We start from the raw sequence: 22563 nt of genomic DNA, 5'->3' as shown, positions 1-22563 counted from the left end.
ATTCTATCTCCCAGCTGCTGGTCATGTTGGTTGAGGGGTTTGTAGTTTTATCAGGTAGGCGATTACAGATCCCTACCTAGTTTATCTTCCTCCTTATCTTTCAAAAGGTCGGCTGCAATTGGCGTTAACCTAGTACAACACTCTAGAGCAGGGGTCTCCAACTTTGGCAACTTAAAGACTTGTGATCTTCAACTCCCAGAATTCCTCAGCCAGCAAAGCTTGCTGAGGAATTCTGGGAGTTGAAGTTCACAAGTCTTAAAGTTGCCAAAGTTGGAGACCCCTGCGTCTAGACTATGTAAAATGGGTCCTCATGGTCTGGTTTGGCAAGTTATGGAAACTGGCATCATTATTTTATCTTATTCTAAAAATGAATCCTGCCATCATAGTTTATTTGGGGGATGTAGCAGTTGTGTTTTGTTAGGCCAATTTTAGGGTGCTAAGTTACCTAATACATTGTTGCTATGAAATACTAAGAAATAAGCCCTAACCCAAACTTAGTGTCTCTGTTCAAAGGACTGCAACAATAAGATACAGTAATTGCCATCACTTTTAATCAGCAATAAATCATCTAGTATTAATGAATAAAGACTGGCGGTAGTGTTTTCTTGGTTCCTCCTCAAATACGCTTAGAATAACATGAGATTTGAATCGACTAGAGTATGTGTCTCAAATATTACGCTAGAGGTGTGAATAATGTAAAAGATATAGTGACCAGATTAATCCCTACTCTTATGAAACACTCCTCGAAGGCATAATGTGACTTGTTTGTCTTATATAATCTATGATTTATTGATTACATTACAGTTTACCATTATGTGTGAACTCAACTTGTGTGAGTTAATTGGGGAGAATGATTTTTTTATTCTGCTTTACATATTAAGGTTTTATGCTTGACCCAATAGGAAAAGATAAAGCTTGAATTCTAAATTTATTTATTGGTTTGTATCCTGCTTTTATTAGCTTTGCTAATAACTCAAGGCATCAAACATATGCAACACACCTTCCTCCTCCTGTTTTCCCTACAACAACAACCCTGTGAAGTGAGTTCAGTTGAACTGCTTTCTAGCCTGGTGCCTTAACCTCCAACTAAATTGGTTCTCAGTTTTAATGGGTGGCATAGAACTTGATAATAATTGGTAATATATGGCATGTGGTTGCATATTGTTACTGTAAACTCCCCAAAGCCACAATCAGCCAAACTCTCAGCATATTTAGAAGATATCGGCTTATGGAAAGCTGCTGTAGATATTAAGGCATAATGCTGAAATGCACCTTCACACAAAAAATAATCTCATTAGTTCTTCTGGGCTCTCTGCACAATCCTTTCACACACGAACTTGAGGTGATTAAAGAAGGGTGTAAGATGGATGTACTTTTTTCCATTCATGAAGGAAAGATTGCACCTTGGGAATTGGAAGCAAGCAAAACTTTTGTTCAAAATCTCCTCACCTAATATATATGATCTACCCCAGGGGTCTGCAACCTTAAACACTCAAAGAGCCATTTGGACCCATTTCCCACAGAAAAGAAAACACCCGGAGCCACAAAACCCTTCCTGTGCCTGACTATTTCTTGAGCGGCCACAAAACTAGCATATGTAGTTGAATTAAACGTTCTGTTTTCTTCTGAAACTTTCCTTTTCTTGGATTTATCCATGGTTGGCCTACCAGGGGTTGAAAAGCTCAATAAATCGCATGCCAGCGGATGTCGCACATTGGCTGTTGTGACACATATTTTGAGTAACAGGGAGCCGCAGCAAAGGGGTGAAAGAGCCACATGCGGCTACAGAGCCACAGGTTGCAGACACCTGATCTACCCACAGGTGGGACTGCTGGGAATTCATGCTGAAGGATTCTGGGAGTTGAAGTCCACACATCTTAAAATTGCTGAGGTTGAAAAACAGCGGTATAGACATAGCTGCTATATTTTGTTCGAAGGGAACTTGCAACCGTACATCAAACTCTCAGTACTTGGGACCTTTAAGCAACATCTTTAAGTTGCGAACTAGTGATAGGAGTTACTGCCCTGGACTAGGGAATGCTCTGGAATGCAAAATAAATAAATAAATGGATTGATTATGTGTCAACAAGTTAATACTAACTCTTGATACTACTTGATTTTAGAATTTCTCCAGGACAATCTATGCCCAGACTGGCCCTACAAATTTTCAAACTGTTTACTAGACTTCCTAATCGGCTTTAAGCAAACATGCATTCCTGGATCTCTTTCAAGTAAGGACTTAGTAAGGTTTATTCCCCCAGGAAACATGTGCCTTGATTGCCTTGCTTGAGTACAAAAACTAAGGCAGCCAATCTTACAACAATTGTAAGATTTGTTGTTTGTTTGTGTGTGTGTGTATGGATGTGGGTGAAGAATAGCTACCCTGTGTTGAGGATGCAATGTGATAGAAGCCTTCTTTGTTTATACTCAAGAATTTGTGCCTCACTTACACTCCCCGCTGACCACCCTTTCCTTCCCCTTCAAGCATTCTTGCTGTCTGAACAAACTTCAAAGAGAGAACCAGCAGGATGGACGGAAGGCAGGGCCACTTTTGTTTGAAGAAAGGCATGGAGAAGGAGAAATGGTTTTCTGAATGTTGTTCCACGCAGAGGAAAGTCAGGACTGGCCTGTAGGAGGATCATAGGCAAGCGAAGGAGGATGGCTCTTCAAATCCTGTCTGTAGTTTGGCCAAAAAAAGGAACATCGTTAGGTACAACTTGCAGAGGTCTGCATGAAAAGCTGGGGGAGTATCAACCTTCTTCCTTAAGTCATTTGTCAAAGTGGGAGGCTTCCTTTGCTATTGTTGAGGAGGCGTATTGGGCAGAAAACAGAGCTGAGATATATTTTTATGCAGAAAAGCTCCTGCTGCAGTTAAGAGCATCGTGAAACAGGTGATGGAAAACCTTTTCTTTGCAGCTGTTCTAGTACTGGAGGTTGTCCTCAGGATGGACCAATTAATAACTGACCTTTCAGAGGCCGTTGTGCTCTTCATACAATGTTTTCATCTTATCAGTATAATTTCACCAAGAGAGGGACAGAACGTACCTTCCTGTAAAGTCAAGAGGCCTATCCAACTGCATTTGTTTGGCTCACACACAAAAGAGACACCACTTGGGGATTTTGTGTTTGATTTTGAAAGGCTTAGGGCTGACCTTTTCCTGCATTTTAGTTGTGTTGATTAGACTACAAGACTTGATTTTTTTTTTCTGGGAAGGCAACAGTTTCCTACATTGCGTTAAACTAGGAGTCCTAGAACCCGGTGGCAGAAATTGGGGCAGCAAAGAGATTTAGAAAAATCTAACTCTTTGTTGCCATCTAGTGGTTCTTTGGGTTTTTGGGTTTTTGTAAAGCTAAATTTGTTGGCTCTGCATTGAACTAGAAGCAGGAAACATTTCTACAACTGGGGCCTTAGTTTTTCATTTTTTAAATTTGTAGGGGACCCCAGTAGCCTCAGAGGATGTGGATGTTATGTTCATAATTTTTTTTTATATATTATTATGTATTGTATATAGCTGTGATGAAAAAAACCTGTGGCATGCGTGTCAGAGGTGGCACGCAGCGCCCTCTCTGATGGCATGCGAGCCATCACCCCAGTTCAGCTCTGCTGTGCATGTGTGTGCGCCTCCTGCTGGCCAGCTGGTCGTCGGGTCTCTGACCTGCATGTGTGGGGGCTGTGCATGCATGCGCAGGGTGCATGTGGGGGGCCACGTGCACATGCACAGGGGTGGGGCGCATGCACAGGGTTGCACACGCATTGCATTTTGGGGGTTTGGGCGCATGTGCACACATTCATGTATGCACATTCACGCGCACACGCGTGTGCTTTGGGCACTTGGTCTGGAAAAGGTTAGCCATCACTGGTATATAGTGTATAGTTGTCAGTTGAAGTTCTCATTCTGGTCCTCTCTGGGAGCGGGAAAGTACTCTCTCATGATTGGTTGTTGGGCTGATCAGTTCCCTATAAAAGGAGCTGTGTCAGCCAGGAAATTCAGTTGCCTCACAGGCAGTATTGGATAAAGAGCTGTTAGAAATCACTCTGGCCTCACCTCCATTCTTTGCCTAGAACTTAACAATTATGGGGTTTTTGTTTGTTTGTTTGTTCTCTGTACATGCCCTGGGCAGTTTTTTTGATAATGAGGGGATATAAAAAAGTCTATGTAATCATTGAAAATGCAACTAAATTGTACTTGTTACATTTTTAAGGTGATTAATTGCTCAGAAAGAAACACAAGTAGAATTATTCTAAAAATTTTATGAGAGTACTTGAGTGACTTTGCTGGCACAAAGATGTTTACTGGAATGATTTGATTGGAATAACAAGCAGGCCGGCGTGGATCACCTTTTGCTACTAGTTCAGTACATTATTTCTTCCCTGCAGAGTCAGTGAAGGAACACTTCCTTTAATTACTCAGACAATGAAATTAATGAAGCCTGACAAGATTAAAGAGCTGCTCTAAAAGTCATTTGCCTTCATTATAAGTAAATCATTAATTATAAAATGAATGTCCATTCTTTGAAATTTATTTTCTGAAAATAAGTCCCCACTTTACAATATTTGCATCCATAATTATTTTACAATCAACTTATTTTGCAAAATTAATAACAGCTGATGATTTACTGTTATTATTTAGAGACTGCTGTGTTCTAAATGCTTAGCCATACTTCCATAAAAGGTGTGCATTTTAAAGTACATAATGCATCCACACACCCATGTTATGACAACACGGTAATATGAGGCTTTGAAAAACATTTTTTAATTGATTCTCTCCATCTGCCGCCCTCATATTTTGGGAATGTTTCTGGAAATCAGCTCTGAATTTTTTTCATTTCCGGGATAAAAGAAATATGCCTATGCAGTTCTGAAAACAATTGCTTTCATAAGTCACAAATGGGGTGTGTTTATTCCCTCACTTGTTCCAAAATACGCTGTACAAAAATATGATGTAGGACAACCTACAATAAAAAGTGGTTATTTCTATATATAAATGGGATATATAAATATATAAAAGGGATTTGCAAGCACTCTAAATGCAGCCTGCCAATATGTCTTGTAATTCTTTCTCAATTCCGCAGCTCGATTAAAAAAAAAAAGCTACATTCTTTTGATGAGAATTGTCCTTGGATCACAAAGCAGTCCTGTCCTTTCAGGGGTGTTTTCTGTTTTCTCAAACTAAGAAGTGGATGAGACCCAGAATTTGTGTAAAGGAACTGTGGTGGCGCAGTGATTAGAATGCAGTACTACAGTATTTCAGGCAATTCTGCTGACTGCTGGCTGCCAGCAGTTTGGCAGTTCGAGTCTCACTGGTTCAAAGTTGACTCAGCCTTCCATCCTTCTGAAGTCATTAAAATGAGGACCCAGACTGTTGGAGGCAATATGTTGACTCTGTAAACCGCTTAGAAAGGGCTGTAAAGCACTGTGAAGTGGTCTATAAGTCTAAGTGCTATTGCTTTTAACTATTAAGTGTTGTACCTTGATGAAGGTATCCTTTCTTTTATGTACACTGAGAGCATATGCACCAAGACAAATTCCTTGTGTGTCCAATCACACTTGGCCAATTAAAAAAAAATTCTATTGCTATCAATATAGAATGGCTCAAGTTTGAAACATCTAGGACACTCCAGAACTATAATTCGGGTTTCATGCAGTGGTGAAATTCAGCCGGATCTATCTGGATCGCACGATCCAGTAGGGCCAGCGGTGAGAGACTCCACCCACCCACCCAGACATCATCACGTCCTGTTTTGACAGTCTGCACATGTGCAGAAGGCTCTGCACATGCGTGGTGGAGGCGCGTGCGAGCTCACATTTGCGATCTGGTAGCAAAGGTAAGTGCATTTCACCCCTGGTTTCATGGGATATAGGGCAGCAATTGGCTGTGATTATTCTAAAGTTTGCTAGTACATTTATTTGGATATTTCCCACTTTTGGAAATATGAAGCTTACTTTTAAAGTCAAAATTCTTATGCAATTGCCCAATTGGCAATTACACAAAAACAGAAGAACTTTCTATTTGTGCCTGACATAAATAGTGTGAATCATCTCTCTCTCTCTCTCTTTCTCCCTCTCTCTCTTTTTAAGTTAATGAATAGGAAACTCCTGTCTTTGCTGCTTATTTTCCTGGCCTCCTCTATACATGAAAGCTGTGGGAATGCTAAAGAGAAAGCAAGTTTCAACTGTGGTTTTTTTTTTAATATTATGATTGCACATTGCTGTAGTCATGAGGTAATGGAAAGGATCCAGGGAGTTATCATTTTTTTATTAAATAAATGATGGAACAAAGCTAACTGCATTGACCTTAAACGACTTTGCCTCAATTTTTGCTTCACTGTTGAGTGTCTTCCAAACACCCTGCCTTAATTAGTTTCTGGAAACAGATTAGGAAGCAGCAGTGTTCATTTATGTCCTGCTTCAACTTCTGTACTATGGAAGCTTTGTGTTGTGTGCCTCTGTGAGTCTGCATGCTTGTGTATGTACAGATAGTCCTCAATTTACGACCACAATTGAACCCAAATTTATGTTGTTAATTCAGAAATTTGTTTGCCTCATTTTATGACTTTTCTTGCTAGATTTGTTCAGTGAACGACTACAGTTGTTAAATTAGTAACACGGTTGTTAACTGAATCTGGCTTCCCTATTGACTTTGCTTTTGAGAGGGTCACAAAAGGGGATTACGTGACTCTGGGACATTGCAACCGTCATAAATGTGAGTCAGTTGTCAAGCATCCAAATATAAATCACGTGACCATGGGGATGCTACAATAGTCATAAGTGTGAAAAATGGTCATAAGTCACTTTTTTCAGTGCCAGTTATCTTTGGTCATTAAATGAGGAATCGAATCCTATCCTATCCTATCCTATCCTATCCTATCCTATCCTATCCTATCCTATCCTATCCTATTCTCCTTGTTTGAATTTTCAGTGTAGTTTGTCCAAAAATTAGCAAAATGCAAGGGATACATACCATTCTACTTGTTCCTCCAACTTCCTACAACATTGTGTTAAAGTTGTGCTAAAGTAACTCAGCCTTGCTTTATTGAGCCTGATGTCATCCAGCTGGAAATTTTTAGAGGTGTAGTCTAAACATATCTAGAATACTCCAGGCTAGAGAAAACCAGGGGAATTTAGGGCTGTGTTTTATTAAAGTCATCAAGGACAGAGGCTTCAGACCAAATGTTGAAATCTCTTGAGAAGATAACACAAATGAATACAGTTGATTCAGTATTTGTTGTTGACTATTATGGTGTATATAAAATGAATTTTCCATCTTCATCTTCAGACCCACGAAGAATTAGCCGTTCTTTTTTAACTTGTTGCTGGCAATCCTTATGATTTATATTGATATATTGACCATCAATTGTGTTGTAAATGTTGTACATTGATGAACGTATCTTTTCTTTTATGTACACTGAGAGCATATGCACCAAGACAAATTCCTTGTGTGTCCAATCACACTTGGCCAATAAAAATTCTATTTTCCCATATGGGAAATGGGGCTAGAGTAATAAAAGCCAAGCTAATATGTGAATGGGAATCAATCTTCTGCTCCCAGGAATCCTCATGGATTTGGTCCATCTCTCTGTCTTGAGGATCCACCTTAGTAATTTATGATTTCAACCACTCTGTTTGTTCTGGAAATGTCTTTATGTGACACCGTCCCCTTAACCTCAGCATGTGGGACGGATAGAGAGTTCATGTCTTGAACACTTACTTGCCAGTAAACTGAGAACGATGATAATAAAAAGGATGTTTATTAACAAGGAGAATGAACTCTGTTATGCCAAGTTCTGCTCCTTTGACAGAAAAGCTGTGATCGAAGAGCTGGAACAAAAGGACAAAAGGACAATTTCTTTTCTTTTCTTTTAAAAAAAGAAAGGCGATAAGAAGGTAAGTGTAAAACTTATTTTGAGCTTTTCTCTTACAAAAAGTTGTAAATGCAAGTCAATAACAAGAGACTAAAATAAGTGTAACTGAATGACAAATAACCTATTAAAAAGAAATCTCTTCTAAAATACTGTGAAGGAGACATAGATCTATATGGGTAAGATCTGCTGCCCGAAGATCACAAGATCTTAGTTTAATATTTGTTGCTTTGCGTAGCATAGGTACAAAAATCTCAGTCAGCTAGTGGACACACATTCAAATAAATGAAATTCTGAGGAAAAAATTCTAGCTGAACTTGCTTATATGAATCTGACATCCTGTCAGAAAATTGTGCAGCCGGGTGTTCAAATGGAGTCAGAGACACTGACAAGAACTTGCAATTTTATATCCTCCTCCTCCTCCTCCTCCTCCTCCTCCTCCATCATCATCATTTTAAGCCATTTTCTATCCACTGCAGGATGAAGGCTTCTTCTGCATGTTATAAATGAATATATTCACAGTAAATAAGATAGGCAAACAGGAGCATCGTCAGGTAAATCAACACAGCAGAAACATCATGAGGTAAATCCCAGAGAGCACACAGAGGAAAAAGGCGGGAAACAAGGAAACGCCCCCTTTCAACCAATCACAGCTCAGATTTCCTCACGCGGTGGCCAGCTCTCTTCAACTAATTAGCTACAACTGTGTGTTCTTACTCATTGTCCAATCCTTCACTGCTCCAGCTATTAAATTTTAAATATCTTAACACGTCCTTTCTGGTTAATATTACTTTTGACTTGCTTGTAACTTTTCTGTCCCAGCTCGCTATTGCGGGTCAGAGAACAGCGCCACTTACCCTCAGCATCTTCACAATATTCTTTTCCCTGCCGTATTCTTCCTCCTCGTTTAAAGCTTGGATTGAAAAACTTTATTTTTTTTTCTTTAGAAAGAGAAAAGTCTTAGGGAACTCTATGCTGCATAGACTACTAGGGCCTCAGATAGAAAGATCCTACCAGAGGCAGAGGAATGAGGCAGGAATATTGACTCCATGTCTGGGAAATCACCATTATTCTTCTGATGGCTGAATGACATCCTAACTGGAGCTTATCAAACAAGATTGAAATGAAACGATGGGGATCTCAGTTATGATATTTGGGATACTATATTGGTCCAGGTCTCCAGCCCCTCCATCTTTCTTTTGATTTTAGTTTTCAGTTTCCCCAAACTACCAGTCAGCTTTCTTCAACCAGTGATCATGTTCCATCATCTTTTCTTTTTTTTTTTGAGGAAGGGCAGTTTTCAATTTTCTGCAAACATTTGAGCTCCCCAAAGCTTTTTATCTTGTGTGTGGATTGTACTTGTTGATACCTTAAGCCCACAGTTTATAGTCGTAGCCTGAGGCTGCATTCATAAAACACACATGAAACACATTCACATAACACAAAGTGATGCTTATTAACTACAATTTATTGATAAACCCACAATTTCTGATTTGGGGCATGCGTAGCCCATGTCAACAAACCACACCATGTCTTAGTACTTGTATGGCTAAGTAATGCATTAGAAAATCAATAAAATGGTCCTGAGCTTCAGAGTATATCTGAATGACCATCTTCTCCTATCTTGATCGGACATCCCAACAGAATTTTCTCCTCATTGAGATCCAGTCTCTTCTTTCTCTGAGGGGTCCTTGGTGCTCTCTGAGCTTGGTTGTTTTCTTGCAGGCTTTTTATGACCAAACAAGGTAATAACATCAGTGCTAAGTTTTCTTTCTCTCCTGCAGATCTGTTAATACCTAGCTGTTCCACCTAGCATAGGAGGAAGACCTGTTGCAAGCTGAGAGTTCTAATCTGACAAGTGCATGACTTTATATTTTTGGTTTATTATTTTGATGTTTCCATTTGGTTTATATCAGGGGTCTCCAACCTTGGGAACTTTAAGACTTGTGGACTTCAACTCCCAGAATTCCTCAGCCAGCTTTGCTGGCTGAGGAATCTGGGAGTTGAAGTCCACAAGTCTTAAAGTTCCCAAGGTTGGAGGCCCCAGGTTTATAACATGGATGGGTTTATTATTTTTTGGGTTTGTGGGGTAATGCTGGTCTTCACTGTTAGCCATCCAAAATTTTGGAACATCTCAGTACATATTCTCAACAAGGTTTTGGCCCCAGCAAGAACCTGTCTTTGCCATTACCATACTTTTTTTAAATGAAAGATTCTAAATTAATTATGGAAACTGACACGCAAGTCCTCACTCCATAAATTCTGTCCTTCATGTACAAAAATAGTCATTAAATGTTGCATTGATGACTTGATGCTCATCTTGCGTGGGGCTGCAAAAATTCCATCAATAGCCAGGCGTCATATAGTTAATATTACTTCCTGCCATTTAATAGCTTTCCGGTTTCTGCAGCCTAGATCTGATAGTATAACCCCTGCACAATTTCTTGTGTGTTACATTTCAGCCCATCAAGATAGCAGCATTAACTAATTTTGGCTAATCTTGAAAGCTGAGCTGAGTTGTTTTTTTTAGTGATTGCATGGGAGACTGGAAATAGTAGGAATAGACATTAGATGGAAAGTCATCAAAACATCCTGGAAGAAATCAAAGCCAATAGCTTCCATGTTGGTGCCAAGAAAATTACACAAACTGTTCATAAATGCACCAAGAGACAAACTTGTCTGATTCAATATTTTTTTTTAATTTATGGGAATATAGCTGTGAAAAGTTAAATAATTGTATTGCAGTATCCTTTACAATGCCACACAGGTGGCAATGCCACACAGGTCATGCTACTGCCTCTGAAGTGTGATGCCAGCAGTGCTGGAAGTTTATGAAACTATTGTGGTTTAGCAATTGTTCTGGTTAGGACATAGGTTGCTGGGCTGATCTTTCCCATCACCCATCTCCTTCCACTTATGACTGTAACTTTGTTGCTTGTATCCTTATGACTTATGCTGATATTGATTGCTTCCTGATTGCTTATTTGTAGCCTATGACTATCATTAAGCGTTGTATCATTAAGTGTTAAATTTGTACCCTATGACTATCATTAAGTGTTGTAAGTGCTGTACCTTGATGAAGGTATCTTTTCTTTTATGTACACTGAGAGTATATGTACCAAGACAAATTCCTTGTGTGTCCAATCACACTTGGCCAATAAAAAATTCTATTCTATTCTATTCTATTCTATTCTATTCTATTCTATTCTATTCTATTCTATGCTGGGCTGATGATTGGCAGATTCATGTTCAAGACCCAGTTGCTGTTGTGTGGTAGAGTGAGCTCTTGTCACTTGCTCCAGCTTCTGCCAACCTAGCAGTTCATAAGTGAGCAACTGTGAGTAGATAAATGGGTACAATTTTGGTGGGCAACTTAATGGGGACAGAAAAGGAACCCCCAACTGGGTATCCCCCAGACAACTGTGATGTCACTAGTTGATCTTTTCACCATGAAAGCACTTTGGTGCTTCTGACAAGGATGAATAGCAGTTGTTCTGTGATGGTGATAAAGCTCCTTCGAAGATGAACATAGAACCTGCCAGGGTTAATGTCTGCTTATAAACATCAATTATTGAGTAGAAGTAGGATATTTCTGATGACTTTGAAATAAGAATGCAAAGACAGACGTAATGGTCTATAAGAAACACTTCAAAATATGCAACAAATTCTTTAAGGCCAACCAAAATGTCATAAGATAGGAAACAAATGTATGGTAAGTTTTTCAGACCTTTTTACCTGGCTGCATATTAAGGAGAATGAAGTCTGCCTGTAATTGCGGATAATTCAGAGCTACAGCTTGTTTTATGTATTGTCTGTTAGGTTTTTCAGAACCAAATAAAACATTTCATTTCCTAGCACTATATGTGAACCCAGTCACTCTGTTCCTTCAAGATAAAGCTAACTTCCTTGTTCTTTCTCTTCCTCTTCCTCCTCCTCCTCCTCCTTGACATCTGTCTTGATAGTGAGTTTAAAAAAACTTAAAGCTTTGCTTTTCACCATTGGCAATGACAGTGAAAGCATTATCCAAACATGACTTTTGGAACTCTTGAAATTAGAAATGGTAACTTTCCAATATTTGCATTGCCTTCTTTGTTTTCATCCAGATTTGATAGTTGAATACCTTAAGATTCAAGATCATTGCAGGACAATTTGAGTGATCTGTTTCATTTTGTCTTTATAAAAAGAGCCATGGTCAGAAGCTTGTTGCTTTCCATCATATCAGACTGACATGGTTAGGAAACTTTTGAAAAATTGCATCAGAATGGGATTATTGCAGATAGTGACAATTATATGGCAGACAAGATGTTAGGTTTACTAACATTAATCTGTTTCTTTCCTGTTAGAAAAGTTTCTCCTCCTCCGAACTCCTAACTTATTTGTGTTCTAACATAATACAAATTACTTGAAAGTTTAACATATATTGTGTTTTCTGAACATCAGTCATCTTACTTTTTTTTATTTGCCACTTTTAGTATTCAACTTGATATGAAGCAGTCAAACTGAATAAAACCCATAGTAATATTTTCCTGAGAACTGCGTTATGAGCACATAAGCTATGTGCAGTAAGGCACTTTATTGACATTTCAGCTTTACTTTTTTAGTGGCATGATGGGTGGATTAAATGGCAAATGGCAATAGGTGCCATCATGGAGAAAAACTATGTGTTTGCAGAGTTTAGCTCTGCCTGGTAAGGCCTGTTATTAAGAACACAAAGCCTGCAATTACTGCAGGTTCGAGCCCGGCCCAAGGTTGACTCAGCCTTCCATCCTTTATAAGGTAGGTGTTAAGTTTGGGTAATGACGAGGCAGGAGACCAGGTTAGTGACAACAGCTCTTTAATAATTGGTGACCCAGCAAAACTCTGGAGAAAAACCTCTCCTTATATACACTTCAGCCTGAGGCTGCATCCAATCAGAGACGAGATATTTCCCGCCTAAAACTCCCGCCAAAACTTACAGTAATACATTACACTCCTTCCCTCCCAGAAGGCACTTTGCCCATATTTGCATACTACTTCTCTACGTAGTCCTGCAGGTACGTGGGGCGTCTCCTGACTCTCCCGGACCTGCGCAGTTCACTTTCTGGAGTTGAGTCGAGCGTGCCGGAGGGACTTTTCGCCTCTGAGCTCCTCCTCCCGCCATCCGCCCTGGATTATTCGCCGGCTCGGACCTGCTGTCCTCTAGAGGGACCGGAGGGTGTCGCTGGACCTCGCCTGACTCAGATAAGTCTCTGTTTGGTTCTTTGCTTACGATTTCTGTTTGTTCTCGGCTCCAGTCAGCTGTGGGGTTAATTAAATCATAGTCAGGGCTGGTCTCGCCTAATTCTGCCTTATCGCTCAATCTGTTTCTTAATTGATCTATGTGGCGCCCAGATTCTGCCATCGTCTAGTTCCACTAGATAAGATTTGGGGCCCGCTTTGTCTATGACTATCCCCTCTTCCAGTTTGGGCCGTCGCTGTAATTATGTGCCCATACTGAGTCTCCTATGTTTAACTCTCGGATTCTATCTGGTTTTGTTTTGAACCCGTCCTGTACGTAGTTCGGTGTAGCCGGTCTAGCGGGCACCGTAGCTTCCGCCCATTAATAGCTCGGCTGGGCTGCGGCGGTGGCCACACAGGGGTCCTGTGTTGACGGTTAGGAATGCGCCGATTTGTGCCTGCCAATCGCCGGGCCGCTTCGTGATAGCGCTTCTTTCGCACCAACAAAACGTTCAGCAAGGCCGCTCGACGAGGGTGGAACGGCGCTGAGAGGGCATGTCGGATGCCCTTCAGCCAGGTACCCTTCAAATAATGCTGCGGTGAACTGTGGGCGTTATCGGACACGAGGGTGTCCGTAGCCCGTGCGTGGCGAAAAGGTGTTTTAGTGCTGAGATGACAGCTCCGCGGTTGTGGATTTCATTAGGATGATCTCCAGCCATTTGGAGAATGCATCCACCACAATTAGAAATGTTTGGCCGTGGAAGGGGCCGGCAAAATCAATGTGTATGCGGGACCAAGGGCCTTGGGGTTTCTCCCACTCCAAAACTGGGGCCGTAGGTGGTAGTGGTCTGATTCCTGACATACTTGGCATCGGCCAACCCTGTCACTGATTTCCTGTCCATTAGGGGCCACCAGACATAGCTCCTAGCCAAACCCTTCATCCTCACAATTCCTGGGTGACCCTCATGCAGGAGTTCCAGAACTTTTTCCTCAGCTTCTCGGGACTACCACCCTATCCCCCAGAGCAGGCACCCCTTGTACAGACAATTCTTTTTCTTTACAAATTCCTTGAAACGTCGCCCGCGCAGCGGCCATCCCTTTGAACCCAACCGATTACAGTCCTTAAAACAACGTCCCGGTAGGAGGCCCGAGCCACTTCCTGCGATGTGACTGGCCCAGAGTCCCAAAGAGTCAATTAGTAGAACGGGTGTGCCCGGGTGGGGTCCTCGATTTCCTGGCAATGGGCATCTGCTCAATGCGTCCGCATGCCCCAGCTCCTTTCCAGGCCGATGCTGCAGCTTGTAGGAGTATGCGCCAAAAGATAGTCCATCTGGTCAGTCTAGGTGAGAGTGCTACTGGCGTTGGGCGGTCGCCAGCCAGTAACCCCAATAGCGGTCTGTGATCAGTGACAATTTCAAATCTCGCCCAAAACGTATTCGTGAAATTTTTCACCCTGACACTATTGCGAGAGCCTCCCTATCTAGCTGGCTGTAATTCCTCTCAGCCGGGACATCGTTCGTGAATAGAACGCTATAGGGGCTTCAGTGCCGTTTGGGAGTCTGTGGCTAAGTACAGCTCCTACTCCATAGGGGATGCATCACAAACCAATACTAACGGCAGTCTGTTGTTGTATTGTATTAACAGGCTATCGCTTGATAGCAAACTTTTACTGCCTCAAATGCCCTATTCTCTGACTTCCCCACGACCAAACAGTGTTTTTCCAAGCAATTTATGCAGCGGTTCAGCAACGGTTGCCTTGTCTTTTAAAAACACGGCGTAAAGTTTACCAGACCCAGGAAAGCCTGGAGTTCTGTCTTGTTTTTGGGTGCTGGGGCTCTCTTTATCGCTTTGACTTTGCTCTCAGTGGGTGAATCCTTTTGTCTATTCTATAGCCCAAAATTCAACAGATTCGACCCCTATCTGACACTTGCTTGCTTTGACTTTTAATCCTGCCGACCTAAAATGGCCAAAACTTTCCTTAACCGCTTCCCAGTTCTCTTAAATCTTCCCTGATACCAACACATCATCGAAATAGGGCACGACTCCTGGTAACCCTTGTAGGAGTCGCCCATCAAATTTTGAATAGCCCAGGGCCACACTCACCCGAACTGTAACCGGGTGCATTTAAAGGCACCTCGGTGCGTTACAATGGTCTGGGCTTCAGCTGTGCTAGCATCTACGGGTAGCTGTTGGTACGCTTGTGCCAAGTCTAATTTGGCGAAAACTTGTCCGTGCCCTAGTGAGTGCAATAAGTGTTGCACTACTGGAACTGGGTAGGCGCTTTTGCAATGCTTTGTTCAAGGTAGCCTTGTAATCAGCGCAAATTCTTATGGACCCGCCTGGTTTTATAGGGTGACGATTGGCGTCTCCCATTTGGCATGGTCAACTGGCACTAGTATCCCTGGCTGACTAATTTATCTAACTCTTTGTCGATTTTAGGTTTGAGTGCAAAGGAACCCTCCTTGCCTTTAACCTAATGGGAGCTATTTGGGGGTCTAAATTGAAGGAGATAGGGGTCCCCTTGTACTTGCCTAAACGGTCCTCGAATACATCTGCGAATTCCTCCATTAGGGCGTTTTGCAGGTTGCATCCGCTCCGGTGGACGCCAGTCACCCCCATTCCCAACGCCCGGAACCAGTCTAGCCCCAGCAAGCTTGGCAAGGTTCCCTCGACTAACGTGATGGGCAGGGTCTTTTCGTATGTCCCGTACTTGACCTCGACGGTCGTTGTCCCTCGAACAGGGATGCGGTTGCCCTGGTAATCCTGCACCCGGAGCCGTTGTTTCTGTAGCTTGCGCTTTGCGATGTGCGGCAAGGCTTTCACAAAAGTGTCCCAGGACATGATTGTGATTGCTGAGCCTGTGTCTACTTCCAGTCGGCACGGTACGCCTTCAATTGTCGGGTTTGTGAAGATCTTTTCTTCGATGCGGGTAGCTGCGTGGTCTATGGTAACAGTCATTCGGTTTGACTTCGCGCTCTTTCTTTCCTGGCCAATCGCGGTCGCCTTGCCGATCTCGCGCCTGATTGGCTGGTTTGAAATTTCGGAATGTGGGGTTTGCATCTCTGACTCAGAGCCGCTCTGATTGGCCGATTTGAATTTTCGGCGGAAGGTTGGGGTGCTCGGCAGACTTGAGCCAGGTGCCCTTCCTTTCACACCGCCGCAAATGGCGCCCTGAACTTACATCTTTGGCGCTGATGTCGCCCGCAACTTCCGCATTCCTCCGGTCTTCCTTGTCGATTTTCCGGTGTAGTGGACTTCTTCCTCCTCTTCGCTGGTTGACTCACGATAGGTTTCTTCGTGGTGGACTGTGCTCGGCTTTGCGCCCGCCATCGGCGTGAGTCGCTTTTGTAAGGTGTCTGCTGCATGGTTGGACATCTCATGGGCTCTGGCTTCGTCCAGAGCGTTTGCCAATGTCAGGTTGCTCTTGGCTAGCAACCGTCTCCTCAAACGGATGTCTCTGACCCCCCGTATAAGTTGTTCCAGCAGCTCTTCGTCCAGATCGCGGTACTGCAATGCTTGGAGGCTTGTCTCAGGGCTGCCATGTAGTCGCTGATAGACTCGCCTTCTTGTTGCCTGCGCCCCAAACTCGTACCGTCGAGCGTATTTGGACGGGCTGGTGCGTGATTCTTCAGGAGGGTCTGAAGGGTCTGCCACGATACGGAGTGTAGCGGTGTTGGCTCCGCTAGGGCTTCTGCGACGGCGATGACTGCGGACCCACAGTGGCTTATGAAGTAAGCCCGTTTGCGGTTGTCGGAGACTCCCTGTAGCTCGTTTGCCTCCAGGAAACTTTCAAACGGGTCATATATATTCCCCATGTCTCCTGGGCAGGGTCAAACGGAGTGGGTGGCGTGTAGCCGGTCATCGCTGCATTCGCCATCACCTTGCTGGGTTTGATTCTCGTAGTGAGTTCAGCTCTGTTCTGGTGCTCTGCCTCAAAATCCCACCTCGCCGCCAATGTTAAGTTTGGGTATTGACGAGGCAGGAGACCAGGTTAGTGACAACAGCTCTTTAATATAGTGTGACCCAGCAAAACTCTGGAGAAAAACCTCTCCTTATATACACTTCAGCCTGAGGCTGCATCCAATCAGAGACGAGATATTTCCCGCCTAAAACTCCCGCCAAAACTTACAGTAATACATTACAGTAGGTAAAATGAGGACCCAGATTGTTGGGGGGGCAATAAGTTGACTTTGTAAATATATACAAATAGAATGAGACTATTGCCCTATACATTGTAAGCCGCCCTGAGTCTTCGGAGAAGGGCGGGGTATAAATGTAAACAAAAAAAAAAAAAAAGGTGATACTGACTTGGTGGCACATGTCAATTAATACAGTGGTTCACAACATTTTCTTTATTATGGGCCTCCTTTAAATACATTTTGTGGCCACAGACCATGGCCACGGACTCCCAAGACTTAACTCAAGTTTTAAATCACAACATTTCTTCAAACCTTCATGGAACTCCTGTGATGACATCACAGCCCCGCAGGGGTCTGCAGACCCCAGTGATTTATTAATCACTGAATTAATAAATCTATACATTCAAGTCTCAGTTTAAAAACTACAGTACAGTTACTGGTTCTAAATTATACTTGAAGATAACAAAATTGTAATGAACTTTTTTAAAAAATAATAATAATAATATTGAGAAACAGCATGACAGGCTGAAAAAGGAAACCCAGAATAATCATCCATAAAAATACACCATAAATACTATTGCACAGTAAAATAAATTTTCCATTGCAAAACAGGATTTCAAGTGGGGATCAGACAGAGGCAAGGGTGAAGAAGGCAATGAAATTCCTTGGATGTAGTTTGAATTTTTCAAGGTAACCTGAGATGGGAATCTGAGGAGGCAATAAAGTTATATATCTAGCAAGAATTTGCATCCAAAGAATGTTCTGCATCCTTGAATGAGATTTTGTAACCCTATAGTGCAGGGGTCTCCAACCTTGGCAACTTTAAGACTTGTGGACTTCAACTCCCAGAATCCCTCAGCCAGCAAAGGGTTGAAGTCCACAAGTCTTAAAGTTGCCAAGGCTGGAGACCCCTGCTGCAGTGTATGATTAAAAAGCTTTTGTTTTTCTTGCAAAACTTTTATGTCTGTTCTGGGCAGGCTGTCCTGACTTCAGAGGAACTAATTTGAAGGACAGTCTTTGCCTGAATGATGCTTTTTGGATGCGGGCATCACTCTCAGTATCTCCAGATGGCATAGCTGAAGGGGCCTAGCACATAAGATGTCGATTTCTTTGAAGTTAACTAAATTTGAATTTAGAACCTAGTATGTTGGAAATATTCTTTGTCGCCAAAGAATTGAGGCCTTTGAACTCTGGTGCTGGAGAAGACTCCTGCGAGTCCCTTGGACTGCAAGGTGAACAAACAAGCCAGTCTTAGAGGAGATCAACCCTGACTGCTCTTTAGAAGGCCAGATCCTGAAGATGAAACTGAAATACTTTGGCCACCTAATGAGAAGGAAGGACTCACTGGAGAAGAGCCTAATGCTGGGAAAGATTGAGGGCAAAAGAAGAACGGGACGACAGAGAATGAGGTGGCTGAATGGAGTCACTGAAGCAGTAGGCATGAGCTTAAATGGACTCCAGAAGATGGTAGAGGATAGGAAGGCTTGGAAGAATGTTGTCCATGGGGTCGTGATGGGTCAGACACGAGTTCGCAACTAACAATAAAATGTTGGAAATAATTTGGAGGCATGTATGAAAAAAAGCCTTCTTTTAACTGCAGTGTACAGATAGTCCTCAACTTACGATGACAATTGAGCCCAAAATTTATGTTGTTAATTAAAACATTTATTAATTGAGTTTTGCCCCATTTTATGGCTTTTCTCGTCACATTTGTTAAGTGAATCACTGCAGTTCTTAAATTAGTAACACGGTTGTTAATTGAATCTGGCTTCCCCATTGACTTTGCTTTTGAGAGGGTCACAAAAGGGGATTACGTGGGACACTGCAACCGTCATAAATGTGAGCCAGTATGTTTAAAAGGGAAAGGGGAGTTAAGGGAGAAAAGGGAGAGAAGAGATCATGGGTTATGGTTTTTGTAGTATTCTAGCGTATGCTTGTTAGATGTTATACCCTGTATTTTGCTCTGGGAAGTCTCCGGGGGGGAGGGGGGGAGTGGAGGGTGGGGAGATAATTGTTAAAAAATTTTTTATTGTAAAACTTTTTCAATTAAAAAAAAAATGTGAGCCAGTTGTCAAGCATCCAAATGTAAATCCCATGACCATGGGGATGCTACAATGGTTGTAAATGTGAACAACGGTCCCAAGTCACTTTTTTCAGTGCTGTTGTAACTTCGAACAGTCACTAAATGAACTGTTGTAAGATGAGGACTACCTGTATAGGCAAAATAAGAGGTATGTTAATTGGTTTATCTACTGTACCTACAGCTGTCAGGTTATTTAAATCAGGGATCTCCAACTTTGGCCACTTGAAGCCTGGAGGACTTCAACTCCCAGAATTCCCCAGCCGGCTAGGGAATTCTGGGAGTTGAAGTCCTCTAGGCTTCAAGTGGCCAAGGTTGGAGACCCCTGATTTAAACAACTTGTCAGGTTATTTAAGGGAAGAGTTTGATTTATAACAGGAGAAAGCAAGACTAAAAATCTGATTTCGTTTAATCAGATATTTGCCCCTCTGTTTTGATTTTTAACCATTGTTTGGTCAGTAGACCTACTCAAGGATTCTCACAATTTCCTCATCACTCATCCAACGTATCTGTCCAAATGAAGCTGCTGGCATAGACCTGCCTCTTTTAGTCCAACTTTCAACGGGAGGATTTCACATAGGCATGTCATTCATAAACATGGCAAGGGTGCAATACCACAGCGTTAGGCTTATGTGGTCTCATCTGAATCTGAATCATCCAGCACATTTGCCCACAAATGTTTGCGCAAGTGGGCGTCTTGAAAGAGTTGAATAAGTTCTTGAAACAGGATATTTATAAAAGCCCGGCCTAAGTGATATGTGAGGATTGCGTTACTCCAGTATTGGCAGGGATGGGCATGGCAGCTCTATTCAGTTCCCAAACTGATTTATTTTTCCCAAAGTCAGATGATACAAGTAGCCCCCAATTTAAAGCAGTTCGCTTAATGACCGTTTGAAGTTACAACGCTGGAAAAAGTGACTTAGGGCTGCTTTTCACACTTATGACCTTTGCAGCATCCCCATGGTCACGTGATCAAAATTCAAATGCTTGGCAACCGGTCTCCTTTTGCGACCTGCTGATAAGCAAAGTCAATGCAGAAACCAGATTCACTTAACAACCGTGTTACAAACTTAACGACTGCAGTGATTCACTTAACAGCTGTGGCAAGAAAGGGGGCAAAAACTCACTTTAACAAACGTTAGGCTCAATTGTGGTCGTAAGTCGAGGACTACCTGTGTGAACAAAAAAACGAGGGCTATGAGATTTATACTGGCCTAGGACAGGTTCTTCTGCTACCTTTCTCCTCAGCATTGCATATGGGTAAGAAGCAACCAAACATCAGTAATAAATAAAAGATTCCAATTTGCAGCATTCATAGGAGAAAGTTATACTGATGTATAAAATTGCTGGCTTAATACTTTTTTTGAGCTTCAGGTTACATGGAAATCATGATGTGCAATTAGCTCATGACTCAGATAAAAATTCGCCAGGAATCCTGAAGTAGTGTAGCACACCCTTGTTTGCCTCTGTTGAAAGTTTCTTATTGGCAACTGTTGGCTGTTAAGTTGATATACCCGCATAAGAACATCGTTGACGATTCAGACTTGTAAGTAAAAACAGAAGGAAAACAAGGAGACTTCATCATTCTTTTGTTGTTCTTTGTTCTGCTTTCTGGAAAAAGAAGACATGACTAAGAACAATCTTTAACACATAATTGTGTTGAACTCTGGTTTAATGCTGTTGGAATAAATCTGAATGAATTTTGGACTGGAACTATTGACTTCTCTTTCTTGCTGGGTCCTTCCTTGAACAAAATTTGGGTTCACACATTGACCTGTGCCAGTTTTAAAACATATTAAAATGACCAGGTCGTGCTTGGGTGACTTTACACAGCACATAGAAGTAAATCATGGATTCCGTTAAGCCAAGAAACTACACTAGGACCGAATGCAATGTGTCTACCAGCCCCAAATCTGATGAGTGCAACAAACCAATTTCAAATGATGGCTGTTGTTCCTTTGCTTATTTTACAAAACCACCGTTGATATTGTTCTAAAGAGAAACACCATAGTTCACTGAACAGGGCAGTGAAAGCCTTTTGTAGATACTCTGAAAGAGAAGAGAGGTTGGAGCACACAAACATGTCTCCTGCACATACTATTAAGAAGAGTTTAAAGTAGTGGTGAAATCCAATTTTTTTTACTACTGGTTCTGTGGGCGTAGCTTGGTGGGCATGGCAGGGGAAGGATACTGCAAAATCCCCATTCCCTCCCCACTCCTGGGGGAAGGATACTGCAAAATCTCCATTCCCAACCCACTCTGGGGCCAGCCAGAGATGGTATTTGCCAGTTCTCTGAAGTGCTTAAAATTTCCGCTACTGGTTCACCAGAACCTGTCAGAACCTGTTTGACCTCTGGTTTAGAGTTAGATTTACCTGTGACCCAGGCCAATGCACTGACCTTTTCCATGTCATGGAAGATAAGAAAATATATGTTGAGCAACCTGTGGTCCTCAGGATGTTACTCAACTAAAATTTCTAGCTTCCTCACTGTTAGCATGCTGGCTCTAGGTGCTGGGAATTGTAGCCAGAAACAGCTGGAGCTTCACAGAGTCATGCTTTTCTTTCCCCATATGCTTATTTTGCCTCTAGCATTATCATGATGAACCAATTGTTTACTCTGAGTGGAATCAATTAAATCTTCCTCTCACTTGATTTCCCATTATTGCCTATAAAGCTGGAATTACTGAAATGAGGGAAATAGGTGATTTAACAATAATAAACAAACTGGAAATTGGGATAATAGTAATGATCATTTTTTGTCACCTTTCTCAATGATCTAGACTGGGGGAAAGTATAATTTGGAGAGGGCAAAGAATCTAGATCTGTGATGGCAAACCACCTGTGGCACATGTGCTGGAGGTGGCATGCAAACCATGTCTCCCGGCATGCCAGCCATCGCCTGTTGCTCTTCTGGGTTCCGGCACACACATGCGCACTGGTCAGCTGGTCTTCGTGCGCGCATGCATGCCAGAAACCAGAAGACCAGGTTTGCCACACATGCTCATGCTGGAAACCGGAAGCTCAGCTTCTCGGCACGCACATGCACGCTGGGGAACTGCTCTTCTAGCTTCTGGTGCTCCTGCACGTGCTCTTCTGGTTTATGGTGCTTCCCCGTGCACGCACGCGCCCTCCCATTTTGGCACTCGGTTCTTAAAAGGTTCACCAGCACTGATCTAAAAGGTAAAGATTTCCCTCGCACATATGTGCTAGTCGTTGCTGACTCTAGGGGCGGGGCTCATCTCAGTTTCAAAGCCGAAGAGCCAGCGCTGTCCGAAGACGTCTCCGTG

General features: G+C 42.4%; 1 protein-coding gene across 5 annotated transcripts in view; it reads left to right on the top strand.

Annotated features, from left to right (window-relative positions):
• The window catches only part of SLC16A12 (solute carrier family 16 member 12), a 63220-nt gene that overhangs the window by 1086 nt on the left and 39571 nt on the right, over nucleotides 1-22563 (top strand). For 2 of the 5 annotated variants that reach the window (XM_058187068.1, XM_058187070.1), the window contains exon 2: nucleotides 7801-7885. The exons of 2 other annotated variants lie outside the window; for them this stretch is intronic. The gene's annotated coding sequence lies outside the window, so the exon portion shown is untranslated. Of the gene's footprint in view, nucleotides 1-7800; nucleotides 7886-17849; nucleotides 17886-22563 lie in introns of those variants that run through there. One more of the 5 variants, XM_058187069.1, reaches the window with a different exon arrangement.

This window comes from Ahaetulla prasina, chromosome 6, assembly GCF_028640845.1.
Source record: "Ahaetulla prasina isolate Xishuangbanna chromosome 6, ASM2864084v1, whole genome shotgun sequence".
NCBI classification, from domain to species: Eukaryota; Metazoa; Chordata; class Lepidosauria; order Squamata; family Colubridae; genus Ahaetulla; species Ahaetulla prasina.
Note: the sequence above shows the minus strand (reverse complement) of the source record. Positions and strands in the feature narration are given on the sequence as shown.